The 19,352-nt window shown below is 45.6% G+C and overlaps 1 protein-coding gene across 11 annotated transcripts in view; it reads left to right on the top strand.

The window, feature by feature from the left end:
• The first annotated feature begins 4,024 nt into the window (after positions 1-4,024).
• GBF1 (golgi brefeldin A resistant guanine nucleotide exchange factor 1) overlaps positions 4,025-19,352 on the top strand; it is a 173,083-nt gene continuing 157,755 nt past the window's right edge. For all 11 annotated transcript variants that reach the window (XM_066240260.1, XM_066240263.1, XM_066240262.1 and 8 more), the window contains exon 1: positions 4,025-4,271. The gene's annotated coding sequence lies outside the window, so the exon portion shown is untranslated. The remainder of the gene's footprint in view (positions 4,272-19,352) is intronic.

Consider the following 19,352-nt stretch of genomic DNA (forward strand, 5'->3'; position numbering starts at 1 on the left):
ATTCACTTTATGGCAGCACAGGGCGCCCCCAGCCCGCAGTGACCAGCTTTGCTCGTAGGGCCCCGCCCCCTTCCAGCTGCGCTTCCTGGGCTCCACCCTTTCCAGCTGCGAAGCTTTAGATCCCGCCTTCGGGGGTGGGGTTCAGCCGGCGCCCCGCCAAGAACCCCGCCTCCTAACCAATCGGAGGCGCTCCTCAGCAACTGGGACACGCCCCTCCCCACGTGGCTGAAACCGCGCTCCAGCAAGAATGCTTTAGTAGAGCCAAACGGGCTAGCGTGGGGTGGGTTGTGTAGCTCCACCGATTCCGGGCCCGCCAGCGGCGAGGTGGGGCTAGGCCAGCACCCCGAGAGTAGTGGAGCGGTGCCGAGGATAGGGTTGCCGGGATGCCAGGTGGAAGGGCGCACGGGCCGGGAGAGGCCGCGGGTTTTCAGAGCTCAGACTCCGTTGCTGCTCAAGTTTCGGCGATTTTCTCCACTTGTCGCTGTCTGTCTCTCTGCCCTTTTGTGTCTGCTCCAATCCTCTCACGTCTCGCCTTTCTTTTCTCTTTTTACTCCTCTACTGCTTGGCTCCTGCTATTTGTCCCTCTCCTTCTTCCTCTGCCACTTTGAAAGACTAATTTCTTTTTTTCCTTACTCCTCTTTTTCCTCGTATCTTTTTCTCCTTCTTCTTGGCTATCTTCCGCCTTCTCTCCCCCCCCCCCCCCCCTTTGCTCTCTTCGGAATGAGACAAATCAAAGCATCATTCTAATCCTGCCACCAACCACACTATCACTGAATGACCTTGGACAAGTAACTATTACCCTCTGACCTTGACCCATCCAAAAAAGTTAAAGGAGGATCTCACTGAATCTCAGGACTTAGACTGGGCACACCTTAGAGGCCTCGGCAGTTCACAAGTTAGTCTACACTTTTGGCTTGCCTGGGCTATGCTCTCCCAGCCTTAGTAGCGCTAACTTATCCTTGGTGATACCAGATTCAGTTCTGTGGACAAAGTGTGGCCTTGATGCTTGCTAGGTAGGGAGTTGTAGGAGATAGGACAGATGTCCCAAGGAACATGTAGAGTCAGATTGTGTTGCCTGAGTACCCCTGAAGGGCCTAAGCCCTATCATACAATGTACTCCTAAGATAAATCTGACTCTGCTTAAACTCTGCTTAAAGTCATGTCTCTGCTTAAAAGCCTTCAACAATTTACGATTACCCTCAGGATAAAGGGAAAAGCTCCCTTGCCTGGCATACAAAACTTTCAGGATCTGACCCTGTCTTAATCTCTAATCTCCTTGTGGTTTCCTGCATACCTCTCTGGCCTTTCTTCTGATAGTAACATCTTTCCAGCCAGTCTCTATATTGTCAATTCCTACTCATCTTCCTAAGCTTCACTCAGGCCTCATTTTCTCTGGGAAGCTGTTCCTGAACTCCCAAGTTAGCCAGATGTTTAGCTTCTTGCTCACCCAACCCTCCTCTGCATGCCCTCTATTACTGCACCCACTACATCGAAGAGATCAACTAATGTTGTCCCATGTGATGCTAAGATATAGGAGGCAAGTACCATCTTTCCCTCATGTTTTTTTCTTTTTAAGATTTTATTTATTGATTTTAGAGAGAAGAGAGAGAGAAAGAGAGAAGGGAGGAGCAGGAAGCATACACTCATAGTAATTGCTTCTTGTATGTGCCTTGACCCAGCAAGCCCAGGGTTTTGAACCAGTGACCTCAGCCCTCCTGTCACCATAGGTCAGGCTCCCTCATGTTTTTATTGCTAGGCATAATGTATGAACTCAGTACTGAAATCTGCCTGGTAAGATGATGGAGGTTAAAAGGGGCTAGGGCATTGTAATTTCTCTCCTCCTCATCTCTAACCACAATCTCATTGATAATTTTAGGTTGGCTACTTTTTGGAAGTATGTGGGAGTGGAGATGGGGGTGTAGGGAGTTTTGGCCCATTTAGAGAATTCTCCAAGTTTTGGCTATCTAGGACCTCTCAATCTGAGATAGACCCAAGAGACAAAATCCCAGTTTTCAAATGAAGGTGGAAAGTGGCTCAGAGATACTGTGCAAAGAGATCCTATGGTGGTTGTATCCTCTTCTTCTCTCTTTGGGTGAAAGAGACAAGACCCTCAGCAGGACCCAGAGACCAGAATCCCAATGTGCAGGTGCAGGGAGCTGTCGAGGAATTCTTAGGTCTGATAGGTTCTTCAAATCAGAGAATCCTGAATGGTCTTTGGATGTCTGGTTTTGAAACCACATTAAAAAAAATTTTTTTTTAGAGACAGATTGAGAGAGAGAAAGAGTCAGAGAGAGGGATAGACAGGGACAGACAGACAGGAACGGAGAGATGAGAAGCATCAATCATTAGTTTTTTGTTGCACGTTGCAACACCTTAGTTGTTCATTGATTGCTTTCTCATATGTGCCTTGACCGTGGGCCTTCAACAGACTGAGTAACCCCTTGCTTGAGCCAGTGACCTTGGGCTCAAACTGGTGAGCTTTTGCTCAAACCAGATGAGCCCGCGTTCAAGTTGGTGACCTCGGGGTCTTGAACCTGGGTTTTCCGCATCCCAGTCCAACGCTCTATCCACTGCGCCACCGCCTGGTCAGGCTAAAAAAATATTTTATTTATTGATTTTTTTAGAGAGAGAGAGAAAGAGAGAGAGAGAAAGGCATGAGGGAGGAGCAGGAAGCATCAACTCATAGTTACTTCTTGTATATCCCTTTCACTGTACCACCACAGGTCAGACTTGAGACCACAGTTCCATGGGGTTAAGTATGGAGCTTCCCTGGACTTGGGTCATCCATAAAAGCGAGGAAATGGGGAGTTGATATCTTTTTTCACTCCTTTCCAGCAGTTTCTTCAGGTCTGTAGGGCCACCTGGGCTCTATTCCGAAAAGACTGGGAATTCCACCAGTCAATCTGCAAAGAGAAAACCCATTCTCCTGTCCTCTTCTTACACATTCTCACTTCCAGGTAATTCTAAATATCCTAGCAACCTCTATCATCTCTTGTAAGAAGAGAGGCACCTGGGGACAGGAGAGGTAAGACTGGTGTGGGCATCTAGCCCTTGGGTTTCTTAGGATTTCTAAGGCAAACAGGAAAGGCTTCAGTTTTCTGTCATTGACTAACCCGTGTGATTAGCTTTGTTCCAGGTAGAGTTTCAATGGCTTAAATGAGAGGCAGAGCTGAGAATCACAGTCTGATAGACTAGGGCATAAGAGGTAGTGAAGGTCAGTGAAAAAGAAAACTGAACTGGGAATGTCCACCTGGGTTTGTCTCTCTGCTCTGCTAATAAGCAGTTATGAGAATGTGGAGGCCATCTTTCCACTCTAGGACTCAGTTTCCTGCTCTGTAAAATTAAGACACTTGAATTAGATATCCAACGTTTCTGGCACCTCTCATTTTTTCTATTTCTGCATGATAGGAATGGGTCACAAAAGACAGAAACATAGTTGGGATGGACAAACACAATTATGAGAAGCCAGAAAGGGCAGGCAGAAGGCAGTATGGTGAGAGAAGGTTGGAATGAATTGTGGGACTTGTCCCAGGATGGAAGGAGCCCAGAAATTGCCTCGTATGGAAGTTTTCCCTTAAGGGGCACTGTTTTGGTCCAGCTGACTTTGACAGGCAGTGGCCGGGGTGGGGTAGCGAGGAGGGAGTAGAGTTGCCCGCTCTGGTTCTCAAAACGAACCCCGCCCCCTTCCCCGCAAATCATAGCTTTCCTCCCCTAATACCCAGACACTTCCAAGCCGCACTGCAACCGAACTTAGCTAACTCCACCTTTCCAACTGCCCAGCACAATTTCTCTCTTTTTATTGGCTTTTACTACTGTCACTCAGAAAGCCTTTGTACCTGTTGGTTGTCCCCTACCTACTCTTTTCTTTCCCTTGTAATCTCGTCTCTTAAGACACAACCCACCCCTCGAAGTCAATTCCCTTTCTTCGATTGGAGAGCTGGAATGCCACTTTTCACAGTGCAAAGTTACGATTGGCTGTGCGCGTCAGGACTCGCGCAGTTACCAGGCAGCGGGCTAGACTGAGGCTAGTTACCACGTCAGTGAGCTGACAGGGAAGATAGCCGGCTCCACCGCCTGGTCTGGCCGACTCTAACCAGTCGCTGTGCGGTCCCTGACTACGCCTCAACTTTCGGAAAAAGGGCTACTTCCCTTCTCCCATCTGTCACCAGAGCTGGGAAAGCCTCTCGGAAACGCGTTCGGGGCCCGGGCTGGACATGAGCGGCGGCTGCCGGTCCTGCGACTAGGCCCCGCCATTTTGGATCCGCTGACAGGTCAGCGAAGTCTCTTCTTACTTAGAGTACTAGGGTTGTGAAGGCCGCCTTGACATCACGATAGGGAATAAGTGGAGTAGAGGCCTTAGATTGGACGAGCCGGGGTGGATTAAGCGCGCAGGGCCACAAATAAGACGACGGAGAGATTGTTGTGGAAAGCAACTGGGAGGAATGTAGGGGGCAAAGGTCAGGCCCCTACCGCAGGAGGGGCGACTTCAGCTCTGACTTCTAACCCCTTGCAGGTGTCCGAATCCTTCTTCCTGTGTTCCCAACTTAGTCTATCCTTTACCTCCTCTCTTCCGGAGCTTTCTGCATCCTCAAAAGCTGAAAGCACACCTAAGAAGCATTGTATTTACTTTTCAGGGTTGATTTTTAGACTTTAGTATGAAAGTCTCTTCAGATTGTGTACAGCGTCCACTTATGTGTGACTGCCCCATTAACGCAGCCAAACTGCTTTATTAATACTGGGTGATGAATTAGTGCAACCTAGACTCAAGTAGTGAGAAGAGGTGTGAGGGATTGAGGGCAGCAGTGTGGGGACCTACTATCAGAGGCTTGTCCTATTATAAGGCAGCTCAACTGCCAATCTGGGTCTGTATGTAGACTGGATATATCTTCCGAGCTGGTTTCTTCCTTAACACAATCAGTTTTACAGCTATTCTCTTCTCTTTTATGTTTTTGGTTGGCATTTTCTTTCCAGGTCTTCTCATCACTAGGTCTAAGGCGATGAGGTTCAATCACAAGGAAGGCACTCTTTTATGACATGTTTGGTGGGAAACAGGTATTTGAAGACTGGTGAAGTTTAGTACTGTTGGCCTATTATTTTCAGTAGGTTGAAGGAATTATGAGAGATGTTCAGCAAATTTAAAAGTGTAGGATCAGGGCAGCAGAGTGAATGATGGAAGATAACACCGAAGATGTTTATTTGATGACATTTGATAAATTGTTGTATTATAAACCTTAAAGCCTCCCAAGGATAAAGAGTGCCTTTAGAAATGAGGAATAATGTAGGTAGTGTTTTTAAAAATACAACATAGTAATTTGTATGCCTTTAATTCAGGTATACAAGGTATTCCTCTGGGCCCTGTGGAGGATGAAATGAAAAGGTCTGTTTTGGGATTGCTGTGCTCAGTTTATGTACTTCATAAAAGCATTAATTAGCATGTCTGTGGGGGATGAATTAGAGCATGTAATAGGGATAAAGCAGTATCAGCCTAATGCCTTTCAGCATGTAGTGGACACTCAATAAATGTTATCTGTACTTAGTATTAGTTTTAGTTTGTGATCCTAAGTTGTGGCATGGTTGTGGTCCTGGCAGTTAGGACTTTTGCATGGTAAGGTAGTAACAAGGAAAGTCAAAACCTCACTGTGTTAGAAGGAAAACTATCTAGAATCTAGAGTGACTTAACTGTTTCTTTCTACCTAATACCCTCTGCCCTCCTGAAATTGTGTGTGTTGGGATAACATTTATTTTTTTTTAAATTTTATTTATTTATTCATTTTAGAGAGGAGAGAGAGAGAGAGAGAGAGAGAGAGAGAGAAGGGAGGAGTAGAAAGCATCAACTCCCATATGTGCCTTGACCAGGCAAGCCCAGGGTTTTGAACCAGCGACCTCAGGATAAAGCGTTCCAAGTCGAAGCTTTATCCACTGCGCCACCACAGGTCAGGCCAACATTTATTTTTGTATGTATTGATTTAAAATAAGTGGGATGGAAATGGTGCAGGCAACAATTTGCATTTTAATTTGATCACCTAAGTTGTAGAATTTTCAAAAAAGTAATTGAAAGTGACCAATCAAATGACATAGCCCAGGAAGTATCTAGGGTTGATGGGCCTGCCTTGCTCATCTGGGTTGATATACCTCTGTTGAACCCTGTTGAATTGATATGCTTTGTATAATAGGCAATCTAGTCTTTGAGTAGATAGTGTGACCAATCCAGCATCTTTTCAGTTGGCCCTGGAGATGACTCAGGCATCAAAGATTTTTCCTTTCTTTACTTAAAAAGTAATTTTCTAGATAGGAATAATTCTTTACCCACAGACCTCCAGAAAACTTATTTTTCTTTCAAGACTTGTGTGTGAGCTTTTGTTTTTCTTTTCTTTTGTTTTTCTTGAACTTCTTTTTAAAGTACATATATATTTAAATTTTTTATTTATTGATTTTTAGAAAGAAAAAGAGAAACATCAATTTGTTGTTCCACTTATGCATTCATTGGTTGGTTCTTTTTTTTTTTTTTACAGAGACAGAGTCAGTCAGAGAGAGGAATAGGTAGGGACAGACAGACAGGAACAGAGAGATGAGAAGCATCAATATCAATCTTTTGTTTTTCGTTGCACATTGTGACACGTTAGTTGTTCATTGATTGCTTTCTCATATGTGCCTTGACTGTGGGCCTTCAGCAGACCGAGTAACCCCTTGCTTGAGCCAGCGATCTTGGGTCCAAGCTGGTGAGCTTTTTGCTCAAACCAGATGAGCCCGCGCTCAAGCTGGCAATCCTGGGGTCTCGAACCTGGGTCCTTGGCATCCCAGTCCAACACTCTGTCCACTGCGCCACCGCCTGGTCAGGCCATTGGTTGATTCTTGTATGTGCCCTGACCAGGGATCTAACTTACAACCTTGGCATATCAGGATGTTGCTATAACCAACTGAGCTACCCATGCAGTGCTGAACTTCTCCTTTTTTATTCTAGTGTGAGAGAGAGAGAGAGACAGACAGACAGACAGACACAGACAGACAGGAAGGGAGGAGAGAGAGATAAGAAGCATCAACTCATAGTTGCGGCACTTTAGTAGTTCATTGATTGCTTTCTCATATGTGCCTTGATGGGGGGGGGGCTCCAGCTGAGCCAGTGACCCTTTGCTCAAGCCAGTAACCTTGGGCTCAAGCCAGCAACCTTGGACTTCAAGCCAGCTATCTTTGGGCTCAAGCCAGTGACCGTAGGGTCATATCTGTGATCCCATGCTCAGGCCGGCAACCCCATACTCAATCTGGATGAGCGTGCATTTAAGCCAGTGACCTTGGAGTTTCAAACCTGGGTCCTCAGCTTCCCAGGTCTACGCTCTACCCACAGTGCCACTGCTTGGTCAGGCTGGGCTTCTTTTTAAAGGTGGCTGTAGACTGTACATTCCAATCTTTACAGTGATGCTCATTGGCACAGTGGGAACTCAGGTTGTAGACACTTCTCATGCGCAGCTGGGCACCAATCCCAGCTGAGCTTGTAGTTCTCAGAGTTCTACTACTACTTCACTTCCCTGTGTTTTAGAAGGCAGACTGACTGCCACTTTTAGATATTTTCATTGATTGAGTACTTAAACTGGTTACTGTGGGTAGCTAGAGTGGAAAAAAGACACAGCTCCTGCTTTTGAGGAGACCTACTATATTTATACAGTATTCGCTGGAAGGATTATCCTAGCCTTTGTAAGTCACTTCTGTTGATTGATCACAGTCTGTCCCTGTTCACGTGACAAATTAGAATGATTCTGTTGGGGTAGTGTGGAATTGAGTTGAAGGAGAAGGGAAGGTTCATTTTACCCTCAGGCTGGAAGAGCTATGTAAATGTAATTGGCAGCTATTTAGCTGTTATTGCTCCTCTTTTCTGTCAGTGTGTTCAACAGTAATTGTTTAATTAAATGAAAATATAATAGAGCAGTCTGGTGATTTGGAGTCCCAATTGTAGTGGAAGTGATCATGGAAGTAATGTTTTGTTGCCATAATATAAACCAGGAATTACAGACTCAAATGCCTGAGTATCGAGTAAGTAAATGTAAATGAGTGAAATGAGCCAGGGGGGAATGTGTTAGGATGTAGTGGGGACTGTAGTATCCTGGAATGTGGGTGCAGTATGCTCAGTTTTTTTGTTTTTCAGGAGAAACTGGAAATTCAGATTTTTGATTTTGAAACTGTTGGCAACTAGTTAATTTTTAAAAAATCTTTGCAGTTGGAAAATAGTATGTCTGTGAATCGGATTCTGCCCCATGACAGTGAATGATGACCCCCGATAGACAAGATGGGCAGGCCTTATGAGACTGCAGTTCTCTTTATATAATCACACAAACTAACATTTTTATCTTTGTCCTCCTCTGCCAACTGTAACGCTTATACCTTGGGTGCCCTGAGTGGGTAAAAGATGAGTGAGAGAAGCCTTGTTTTATTTTTCGTCTCCTACCTGGCAGAAGGGATATCTTTGAACAGCTTTGGGCATACTGGTATCTCAGTGGCTCACCTTGCATATTTATAGTTCTTGGGATAAACTCAGAATCTCCAGAGGGAGGAGCAGCTGTGACAGAGCTGAGGTATACTGGTCACCTGATTATCAGGTTTGGGAAGATTTTCCAGTCTTGTCCTGTCAGGACACCAGCTCTTTTCCTAGTTTGACTTTCTCTCTACCTCCACCCTTTGAGTAAGTTTCTTGAGCCCAGTTAAATTGTTTACTAGTAATTTTTTTTTATTCAATGAAAGGAGGGGAGGTACAGACAGACCCCCCACATGCACCTTCACTGGGATCCACCCAGCAAACCCACTAGGGGGGCTGATGCTCTGTTGCTCAGCAACCAAGCTCTTCTTAGAGCCTTAGGCAGAGGCCACAGAGCCATCCTTAGCGCCCAGGGCCAAATCGCTCCAATTGAGCCATGACTGCTGGAGGGGAAGAGAGAGAGATAGAGAGAGAGAGAAGTGAAAGGCAAGAGGGGGGAGTAGAGAAGCAGATGGGCACTTCTCCTGTGTGTCCTGACCAGGAATTGAACCCAGGACATCCACACACTGCACCAATGCTCTACCACTGAGCCAACCAACCAGGCCCTACTAGTAATTCTTGTACAGTAATTCTTGGTAACTTTCAATAAAGTACAGAACTATGGTGTGTTCCTTGGTCAGCTCTGGAACGCTTGTAAGCTCTGCATCTTTAGTGCTCCTCTGAAATATTTGAGAAATTGAGTGAAGATCAGCCTTGGAAGGGCCAGCTGAGGGCTGTTCGGCTCCCTGGTAGAAGTGCCCTCTCAGAAAACCCATCAACATTCTCTTGATTTGCTCAGCACTAGACACCAAATCACCATGAAAAAGAAAAGAAAAACTGAATCTTTGCTTTTGGAGAATTTAATTTCTAATTTGTTAAGGATAACTTTTAAAAGTAGTTAAGAAAAAAATAGCTTAAATAATGGTGTACTAATTTGAGCTAGAACCCAAAAAAATAATATATACACATATATGAAGAATTGAGAGTTACATAAAGAATTATATATTTTGGCCTGACCAGGCAGTGGCACAGTGGATAGAGCCCTGGACTGGGACGCAGAAGACCCAGGTTCGAGACCCTGAGGTCGCCAGCTTGAGCTTAGGCTCATCTGGTTTGAGCAAGGCTCACCAGCTTGAGCCCAAGGTTGCTGGCTTGAGCAAGGGGTCACTCAGTCTGCTGTAGCCCCCTAGTCAAGGCACATATGAAAAATCAATCAATGAATAACTAAGGAACCACAATGAAGAATTGATGTTTCTCATCTCTCTCCCTTCCTCTCTGTCTGTTGCTATCTGTCCCTCTCTCTGACTCTCTCTGTCTCTGCCACAAAAAAAAAAAAGAATTATATATTTCGCCTAAGAAATGTGAACATGCAAATAGCACATGAGGAGACTTCAGGAAGATATATGTGAGAAGGGAAGCATTATGATGGGTAATGTGGATTCTTTTTGGCTGTAAGGTGGCCTGTATGAAAGGTTTGTAACTTCTGGTAAAGAAACAATTACGGGATGCAGAAAGAAGGTTTGTTTGCTTTGTTGAGTCCTTGTCTTTTTTTTTATTTTTTTATTCTTTTTAGAGAGGAGGGGCGGGGAGAGAGAGAGAGAGAGAGAGAGAGAGAGAGAGAAGGGGGAGGAGCTGGAAGCATCAACTCCCATATGTGCCTTGACCAGGCAAGCTAGGGTTTTGAACCGGCAACCTCAATGTTTCCAGGTTGATGCTTTATCCACTGCGCCACCACAGGTCAGGCCAAGTCCTTGTCTTTTATGAAGTCATTGTTTTCACAAGAGGTGGATGTAGCTGCACCATTATTATTATTTTTTTTAGCAAGAGAGAGAGAGAGACAGACAGACAGGAAAGGAGAGAGATGAGAAGCATCAGCTCGTAGTTGCAGCACCTTAGTTGTTCATCGATTGCTTCTCATATGTGCCCTGACCAGGGGGTGGGGTGGGGTGGGGGCTCCAGACAGTGACTCCTTGCTCAAGCCAGTGACTTTGGGCTCAAGCTAGCGACCTTTGGGCTCCAGCCAGTGATCATGGCATCATTTCTTTTTTTTTTTTTAACAGAGGCAGAGAGAGGGATAGACAGACAGGAACAGAGAGATGAGAAGATGAGAAGCATCAATCATTAGTTTTTCATTGCGCGTTGCAACACTTTAATTGTTCATTGATTGCTTTCTCATATGTGCCTTGACTGTAGGCTTTCAGCAGACCAAGTAACCCCTTGCTCGAGCCAGCAACCTTGGGTCCAAGCTGGTGAGCCTTGCTCAAAGCAGATGAGCCCGTGCTCAAGCTGGAGACCTCAGGGTCTCGAACCTGGGTCTTCTGCATCCCAGTCCGACGCTCTATCCACTGCGCCACCGCCCAGTCAGGCCATGGCGTCATTTCTATGATCCCACACTCAAGCTGGTGACCCTGTGCTCAAGCAGGTGAGCCTGTACTTAAGCCCGATGAGCCCACACTCAAGCCGTTGACTTTGGGGTTTTGAACCTGGGTCCTCAGTGTCCCAGGCCATGGCTTTATCCACTGCACCACTGCCTGGTCAGGCAATTTATTTTTTATTTATTTAAAAAAAATTTTTTTTAAGGCAATTTATTTTAAGATTTTATTTGTCCCAGGCTGGTTGGCTCAGTGATAGAGTGTTGGCCCAGTGTGTGGATGTCTTGGGTTTGATTCCTGGTCAGGACACGCAGGAAAAGTGACCATCTGTTTCTCCACTCCCCCTCCCCCTTCACCTTTCTCTCTCTCTATCTCTCTATTCTCCTCCCGTACCCATGGCTCAGTTGGAGCAAGTTGGCCCCAGGCACTGAGGATGGCGAACAACAGAGCAACAGCCCCAGATGGGCAAAGCATCGCCCCACAGGGGGCTTACTGGGTGCATTCCTGTCAGGGTGCATATGGGAGTCTGTTCCTCTGCCTCTCTGCTTCTCACTTAAGGAAAAAAAAAAAAAGATTTTATTTACTGATTTTATGGGGAAAAGGGGAGGATAAGAAAGTGTTGCTTCACTCTAGGTGTTCATTGGTTTCCTGTATGTGCCTTGACCTGGCAAGCCCAGGGTTTTGAACTGGCCAACCTCAGTGTTCCAAGTTTGCACTCTAACCATTGTGCCACCACCGGCCAGGCTGCATCGTATTAGAGAGATAGTCTTGGTGTTAGTTCATTCATTTATTCATTTGTTCATTTAGTATTTATCATTTTCTTTACTCTATGTCAGACATGGGAATAAAAAGGTGAATAAATCATGGTTTCTTCCATATATTCGTGGGAGAAACAGACAAAATAATTGTAAATCAGTATAAAGTATGTTTATTTTTATTTATTTATTTATTTATTTTTTTACAGAGACAAAGAATGAGTCAGAGAGAGGGATAGACAGGGACAGACAGACAGGAACGGAGAGAGATGAGAAGCATCAATCATTAGTTTTTCATTGCACGTTGCAACACCTTAGTTGTTCATTGATTGCTTTCTCATATGTGCCTTGACCGTGGGCCTTTAGCAGACCGAGTAACCCCTTGCTGGAGCCAGTGACCTTGGGTTCAAGCTGGTGGGCTTTTGCTCAAACCAGATGAGCTCAAGCTGGCAACCTTGGGGTCTTGCACTCGGGTCCTCTGCATCTCAGTCCGATGCTCTATCCACTGTGCCACTGCCTGGTCAGGCTAAAGTATATTTAAATAGAGCTATGTACAGCCCTGGCCGGTTGGCTCAGCGGTAGAGCGTTGGCCTGGCGTGCGGGGGACCCGGGTTCGATTCCCGGCCAGGGCACACAGGAGAAGCGCCCATTTGCTTCTCCACCCCCCCCCCTTCCTCTCTGTCTCTCTCTTCCCCTCCCGCAGCCAAGGCTCCATTGGAGCAAAGATGGCCCGGGCACTGGGGATGGCTCCTTGGCCTCTGCCCCAGGCGCTAGAGTGGCTCTGGTCGCGGCAGAGCGACGCCCCGGATGGGCAGAGCATCGCCCCCTGGTGGGCAGAGCGTCGCCCCTGGTGGGCGTGCCGGGTGGATCCCGTTCGGGCGCATGCGGGAGTCTGTTTGACTGTCTCTCCCCGTTTCCAGCTTCAGAAAAATACAAAAAAAATAAAATAAAAAATAGAGCTATGTACAATGTTATGGCGTGACAAAAAAGGAGTACTAATATTCTCTGGGGGAGTGGGTTAACTAGGGGAGACTTTACGGAGCAGGTATTATCATAAAAACAGTGAACATTTTTGGGGCTTTAATATCCCTGGTACCATACTAGAGTGTTGGACTGGGACGCGGAGGACCCAGGTTTGAAACCCAGAGGTCGCCGACTTGAGTACGGGGCTCATCTGGCTTGAGTGCAGGCTCACCAGCTTGAGCGTGGAGTCGTTGGCTTAAGCATGGGATCATAGGCATGATGACCCCATGGTTGCTGGCTTGAGCCCAAAGATCTCTGGCTTGAAGCCCAGGGTTGCTGGCTTGAGCAAGGGGTCACTTGCTCTGCTGTAGCCCTCCCCCCCCATCAAGGCACATATGAGAAAGCAATCATCGAACAACTAAGGTGCCGCAGAAGAATTGATGCTTTTCATCTCTCTCTCCTCATGTCTGTCTGACCCTATCTCTGACTCTGTCCAAAAAAAATGATTTCAAGTTTTGCTTTTGTTACATTTAAATTTTTAGTTCATTTGAAATAGAATATTTGGTATTCTATGAAGTAAGAATCCATTTTATTGTTTCTGCTTCTTCTGCTTCTATTTAGATCTAGAGGGAGATACCAGTTGATGCAGTGACTCCTCTTTGGATCCTCTTGGGATGCCGCAAAGTATTATTCTCAATGCTATAGACCAGGGGTCCCCAAACTGCGGCCCCCTGAGGCCATTTATCTGGCCCCCGCTGGAAGGGGCACCTCTTTCATTGGTGGTCAGTGGTCCTGGAGTATGGTATGTGGTGGCGCCACAAAGCGCTGCATCGCTCACGTACAGTACTACTTCCAGTAACGCAGGATGCATGCGTCATGGCTCCAGAAGCGCGTCATATCACTTGTTACGGCTAGCAGTGACAAATATGGAACTGGACATTGACCATCTCATTAGCCAAAAGCAGGCCCATAGTTCCCATTGAAATACTGGTCAGTTTGTTGATTTAAAATTACTTATTCTTTATTTTAAATATTGTATTTGTTCCCGTTTTGTTTTTTTTACTTTAAAATAAGATATGTGCAGTGTGCATAGGGATTTGTTCATAGTTATTTTTTTTTTACTTCTAAAATCTTTATTTATTTATTTTTTTATTATATATAAATAAATTTTTATTTTAATGGGGTGACATCAATAAATCAGGGTACATACATTCAAAGAAAACATTTCCAGGTTATCTTGTCATTTAGTTATGTTGCATACCCATCACCCAAAGAGAGATCGTCTTCTGCCACCCTCCATCCAGTTCTCTCTGTACCCCTCCCCCTCCCCTCCCCTGTTCATAGTTATTTTTATAGTCCGGCCCTCCAACAGTCTGAGGGACAGTGAACTGGCCCCCTGTGTAAAAAGTTTGGGGACCCCTGCTATAGACTCACCTTTACGCAAACAGGACTTTCAAAGGGTATATGTTGCTCAGTGTCTGAGCCAGTGGCTTATCTGGGTGGGGATGTTAGTTAGTGTGCATTTTTTGGCTGTTCCTTCTCCTATTATTTCTTTTTTTAATTTTTAAAAAATTGATATCAGAGAGAGAAGGGGGAGAGAGAGAGACAGGAACATTGATCTGTTCCTCTATGTGCCTTGACCAGGGATTGAACCAGCAACCTCTGTGCTTTGGGACAATGCTCTAATCAGTTGAGCAAGCTGTTCAGTTAGGACACTTTTCATGTTATTTCTGATACAAGATAAACCTTAAGTTCTTTTATACTCTACTTATATTAGGTCTCCACAGGCCTTTGTGATCTTGTGACAAGGGGTTGTAAACCTTTGGGTACCAGACAGGAGTCGGGAACCTTTTTGGCTGAGAGAGCCGTGAACACCACATATTTTAAAATGTAATTCCATGAGAGCCATACAATGACCTGTGTACATTACGCATTATCCAATAAAAAATTGGTGTTGTCCCGGAGGACAGCTGTGATTGGCTCCAGCCACCCGCAACCATGTACATGAGCGGTAGGAAAGGAATGGATTGTAATACATGAGGATGTTTTATATTTTTAACGTTATTATTTTTTTATTAAAGATTTGTCTGCGAGCCAGATGCAACCATCAAAAGAGCCACATCTGGCTTGCGAGCCATAGGTTCCTGACCCCTAAGATAGCAGGTGATTCATTAGAGCTTCCCATTTGAAACTGAAGGATAGACTCCTTTGGAAGATTTCCTTCATGAGGAAACAAATGCTGAAAGATCTGGAGGGAGATTTGGCAACTCTGCATAGTCTTTGAAAATGATTCCTCGTTATTCTCTTGATGTTTCTTTTTTTACTAAGAAAAGAAGTGAAAGCGTGCGGAGGACCCGGGTTTGATTCCCGGCCAGGGCACACAGGAGAAGCGCCCATTTGCTTCTCCACCCCTCCGCCGCGCTTTCCTCTCTGTCTCTCTCTTCCCCTCCCGCAGCCAAGGCTCCATTGGAGCAGAGATGGCCCGGGCGCTGGGGATGGTTCTGTGGCCTCTGCCTCAGGCGCTAGAGTGGCTCTGGTCGCAATATGGCGACGCCCAGGATGGGCAGAGCATCGCCCCCTGGTGGGCAGAGCGTCGCCCCTGGTGGGCGTGCCGGGTGGATCCCGGTCGGGCGCATGCGGGAGTCTGTCTGACTGTCTCTCCCCGTTTCCAGCTTCAGAAAAATGAAAAAATGAAAAAAAAAAAAAAAAAAAGAAGTGAAAGACAATGATTTTTTGCTCAGATCTTTGCAAGCCGAGAAAGTTGTTAGTTTTTGGTGCCTAATGAATTTTGATCAGATATTATGTTGATTACTTCAGTTAGAATCACAGATGAAAATTTATCTCCCTCAGGAAGCTTCCCAAATAGCACGCAGCATCTACGGTCATATCACCCTGAATACGCCCGATCTCGTCTGATTTCAGAAGCTAAGCGGGGTCAGACCTGGTTAGTACTTAGATGGGAAACCACATAGTGTATAAATTATATTAGTTATCAATCAGTTAGTCCCAATGGCACTTTTGTTTGCAATTTGTAATAGAGTGTTGTTGTTTACTTGTTGCTGTTGTTTTCAGTATGATTGTTTTTTCTCATTCTTAAAAAGTTCAGTATTCTTATTTTATAGTTCCCTTTCTAGGCTCCCCAAAATATTTTTACAACGATAGCTATTCAGTATATATATTGAATAATAACCTTATATTGAAGATCCATAATATGCCCCACTTGCTTTTCTAGCTTTAACTCCAATTACTTCCCTAGAAATAATGTTCCAGCTAGTCTGGAATAATCATGATACCCTAAATACATACTAGATTTTCCTACCTATAAGCCTTTTTCATGCCATTCTCTTCTAATATTTTCGGCTATTTGAACCTTGTCTTTCAGTTGCCTTTCTAGCTTCTGCCAGAAATAATATTCTTTGCTTCACTACTGTAACATTGTGTGTCACTCATGTATTGGAGGTATTATGTAGATTTTTAATTTTTTTTTAAAATTATTTATTTATTTATTCATTTTAGAAAGGAGGGGGAAAGAGAGAGAGAGAGGAGAGAGAGAGAAGGGGGGAGGAGCAGGAAGCATCAACTCCCATATGTGCCTTGACCAGGCAAGCCCAGAGTTTCGAACCAGCAACCTCAGCATTTCCAGGTCGACGCTTTATCCACTGCGCCACCACAGGTCAGGCCCTAAATTTTTTTTTTTTAATTTTATTTTTCTGAAGCTGGAAACGGGGAGAGACAGTCAGACAGACTCCCGCATGCGCCCCACCGGGATCCACTCGGCACGCCCACCAGGGGGCGACGCTCTGCCCACCAGGGGGCGATGCTCTGCCCCTCTGGGGCATCGCTCTGTTGCGACCAGTGCCACTCTAGTGCCTGGGGCAGAGGCCAAGGAGCCATCCCCAGCGCCTGGGCCATCTTTGCTCCAATGGGGCCTCGGCTGCAGGAGGGGAAGAGAGAGACAGAGAGGAAGGAGAGGGGGAGGGGTGGAGAAGCAGATGGGTGCTTCTCCTGTGTGCCCTGGCTGGGAATCAAACCCAGGACTTCTGCATGCCAGGCTGACGCTCTACCACTGAGCCAACCGGCCAGGGCCAGATTTTTTAATTTTTTTTGACAGAGAGAGTCAGAGAAAGGGACAGATAGGGACAGACAGGCATGAAGGGAGAGAGATGAGAAGCATCAATTCTTCATTGCAGCTCCTCAGTTGTTCAATGATTGTTTTCTCATATGTGCCTTTTTTTAATTTTTAATTTTTTAATTTTTATTTATTCATTTTAGAGAGGAGAGGGAGAGACAAAGAGAGAGAGAGAGAGAGAGAGAGAGGAGAAACAGAGAGAGAGAAGGGGGGAGGAGCTGGAAGCATCAACTCCCATATGTGCCTTGACCAGGCAAGCCCAGGGTTTCGAACCGGCGACCTCAGCATTTCCAGGTCGACACTTTATCCACTGCGCCACTACAGGTCAGGCCACTCATATTTGCCTTGATGGGGGGGGGGCTACAGCAGAGCAAGTGACCCCTTGCTCAAGTCAGCGACCTTTGGCTCAGACCAGCGACCTTTGGGCTCAAGCCAGTGACCATGGGGTTACATCTGTGATTCCCACGCTCAAGCCAGCCACCCCGCGCTCAAGCTGGTGAGCCCATACTCAAGCCAAATGAGCTCACGCTTAAGCCAGCAACCTGGGGTTTTGAACCTGGGTCTTCCACATCATCCCAGTCTCACAGTCTATCCACTGCACCGCTGCCTGGTCAGGCAAGATTTTTGTGTATATGTGTGTATTTTATCTAATCTAGATTATAAATTCCTTGTGGGTTGGTCACAATACAGGGACAATTTTGTATGACTGTGCCTAGCATTTTGCTTAGCATGTGCTAAGGAATGTCAGATTGAAGTAAATGTTTGTTAATTGAATTTGATTCTTGCTCTTGATGATTTACAGATGGAGTAATACAACTAATGATAAAAAGAATTAGTTAATTAAAAATTTTAAATAGCCTGACCAGGCAGTGGCGCTGTGGATAGAGCGTTGGACTGGGACGCGGAAGACCCAGGTTCGAGACCCCAAGGTTGCCAGCTTGAGCGTGGGCTCGTTGGGTTTGAGCAAGGCTAACTAGCTTGAGCCCAAGGTTGCTGGCTCCAGCAAGGAATCACTCGGTCTGCTGAAGGTCCCTGGTCAAGGCACATATGAGAAAACAAACAATGAATAGCTAAGGTGCCCCAACGAAGAATTGATGCTTCTCATCTCTCTCCCTTTCTGTCTGTCTATCCCTCTGTCTAAAAAAAAATTTTTTTTAAATAGGTAATTGGTAATATATATATGTGATACAAAATTCAAAAGGTACAAAATAATATACAGAGAAAAGTAAATCTTGCTATCACCTCTGTTCCATGGTTCCCCAGTTCTTTTCTCTGGAGGCAACCTCTGTTGGCAGATAATTTCTTTTTTTTTTTTTTTCTCTCTTAAAAATCCTTCCAGCCTGACCTATGGTGGCGCAGTGGATAAAGCGTTGACCTGGAACACTGAGGTCGCTGGTTCAAAGCCCTGGGCTTGCCTGGTCAAGGTACATATGGGAGTTGATGCTTCCTGCTCCTTCCCCTTCTCTCTCTCTCTCCTCTCTAAAATGAATAAATAAAGTCTTAAAAATAAAATAAATAAATGTTTAAAAAATTTGGCTCTCAAAAAAAAAAAAAAAAAAAAAAATCCTTCCAGAGCCTGACCTGTGGTGGCGCAGTGGATGGAGCGTCGACCTGGAAAAGCTGAGGTCGCAGGTTCAAAACCCTGGGCTTGCCTGGTCGGGGCACATATGGGAGTTGATGCTTCCTGCTCCTACCCCCTTCTCTCTGTCTCTGTCTCTGTCTCTCTCTCTCTCTTCTCTCTCTCTCTCTCCTTCTCTCTCCTTTCTAAAAATAAAAAAAAATTAAAAAAAAATCCTTCCAGAGATTTAGTGCATATTCATCTTGCCTAAATAATTTAAGGAAGAGGCCCTGGCTGGTTGGCTCAATGGTAGAGCATCGGCCTGGCGTGCAGGAGTCCCGGGTTCGATTCCCAGCCAGGGCACACAGGAGAAGCGCCCATGTGCTTCTCCACCCCTCCCCCTCTCCCTCCTCTGTGTCTCTCCCTTCCCCTCCCACAGCCAGGGCTCCATTGGAGCAAAGATGGCCCAGGCGCTGAGGGTGGCTCTGTGGCCTCTGCCTCAGGCGCTAGAATGGCTCTGGATGCAACAGAGTGACGCCCCAGAGGGGCAGAGCATCGCCCCCTGGTGGGCATGCGGGTGGATCTCAGTTGGGCGCATGCGGGAGTCTGTCTGACTGCCTCACCATTTCCAGCTTCGGAAAAATACAAAACAAAACAAAACAAACAAAATAAATAAATAAATAAATAATTTAAGGAAGAAGGGATACTAGAGATTTTATCTTTACTGATCCTTTGCATTATTTTCCAACTTGTTCTTCTTGGTTCCCCTCCTCCTCAGAGGAAAACATTATTGTAAGTTTTCATCTTTGAATCTCCTTAGGGAGAGAATATTATTGTGTGCCTAAACCACTGGTCGGCAAACTCATTAGTCAACAGAGCCAAATATCAACAGTACAACGATTGAAATTTCTTTTGAGAGCCAAATTTTTTAAACTTAAACTATAGGTAGGTACATTCCTTATCGAGGTAGCGCCTGCACATGGTCTTTTGTGGAAGAGCCACACACAAGGGGCCAAAGAGCTGCATGCGGCTCGCGAGCCGCAGTTTGCTGACCAGGGGCCTAGACCATTTC

Source organism: Saccopteryx bilineata, chromosome 7 (assembly GCF_036850765.1).
Source record: "Saccopteryx bilineata isolate mSacBil1 chromosome 7, mSacBil1_pri_phased_curated, whole genome shotgun sequence".
Classification (NCBI taxonomy): Eukaryota; Metazoa; Chordata; class Mammalia; order Chiroptera; family Emballonuridae; genus Saccopteryx; species Saccopteryx bilineata.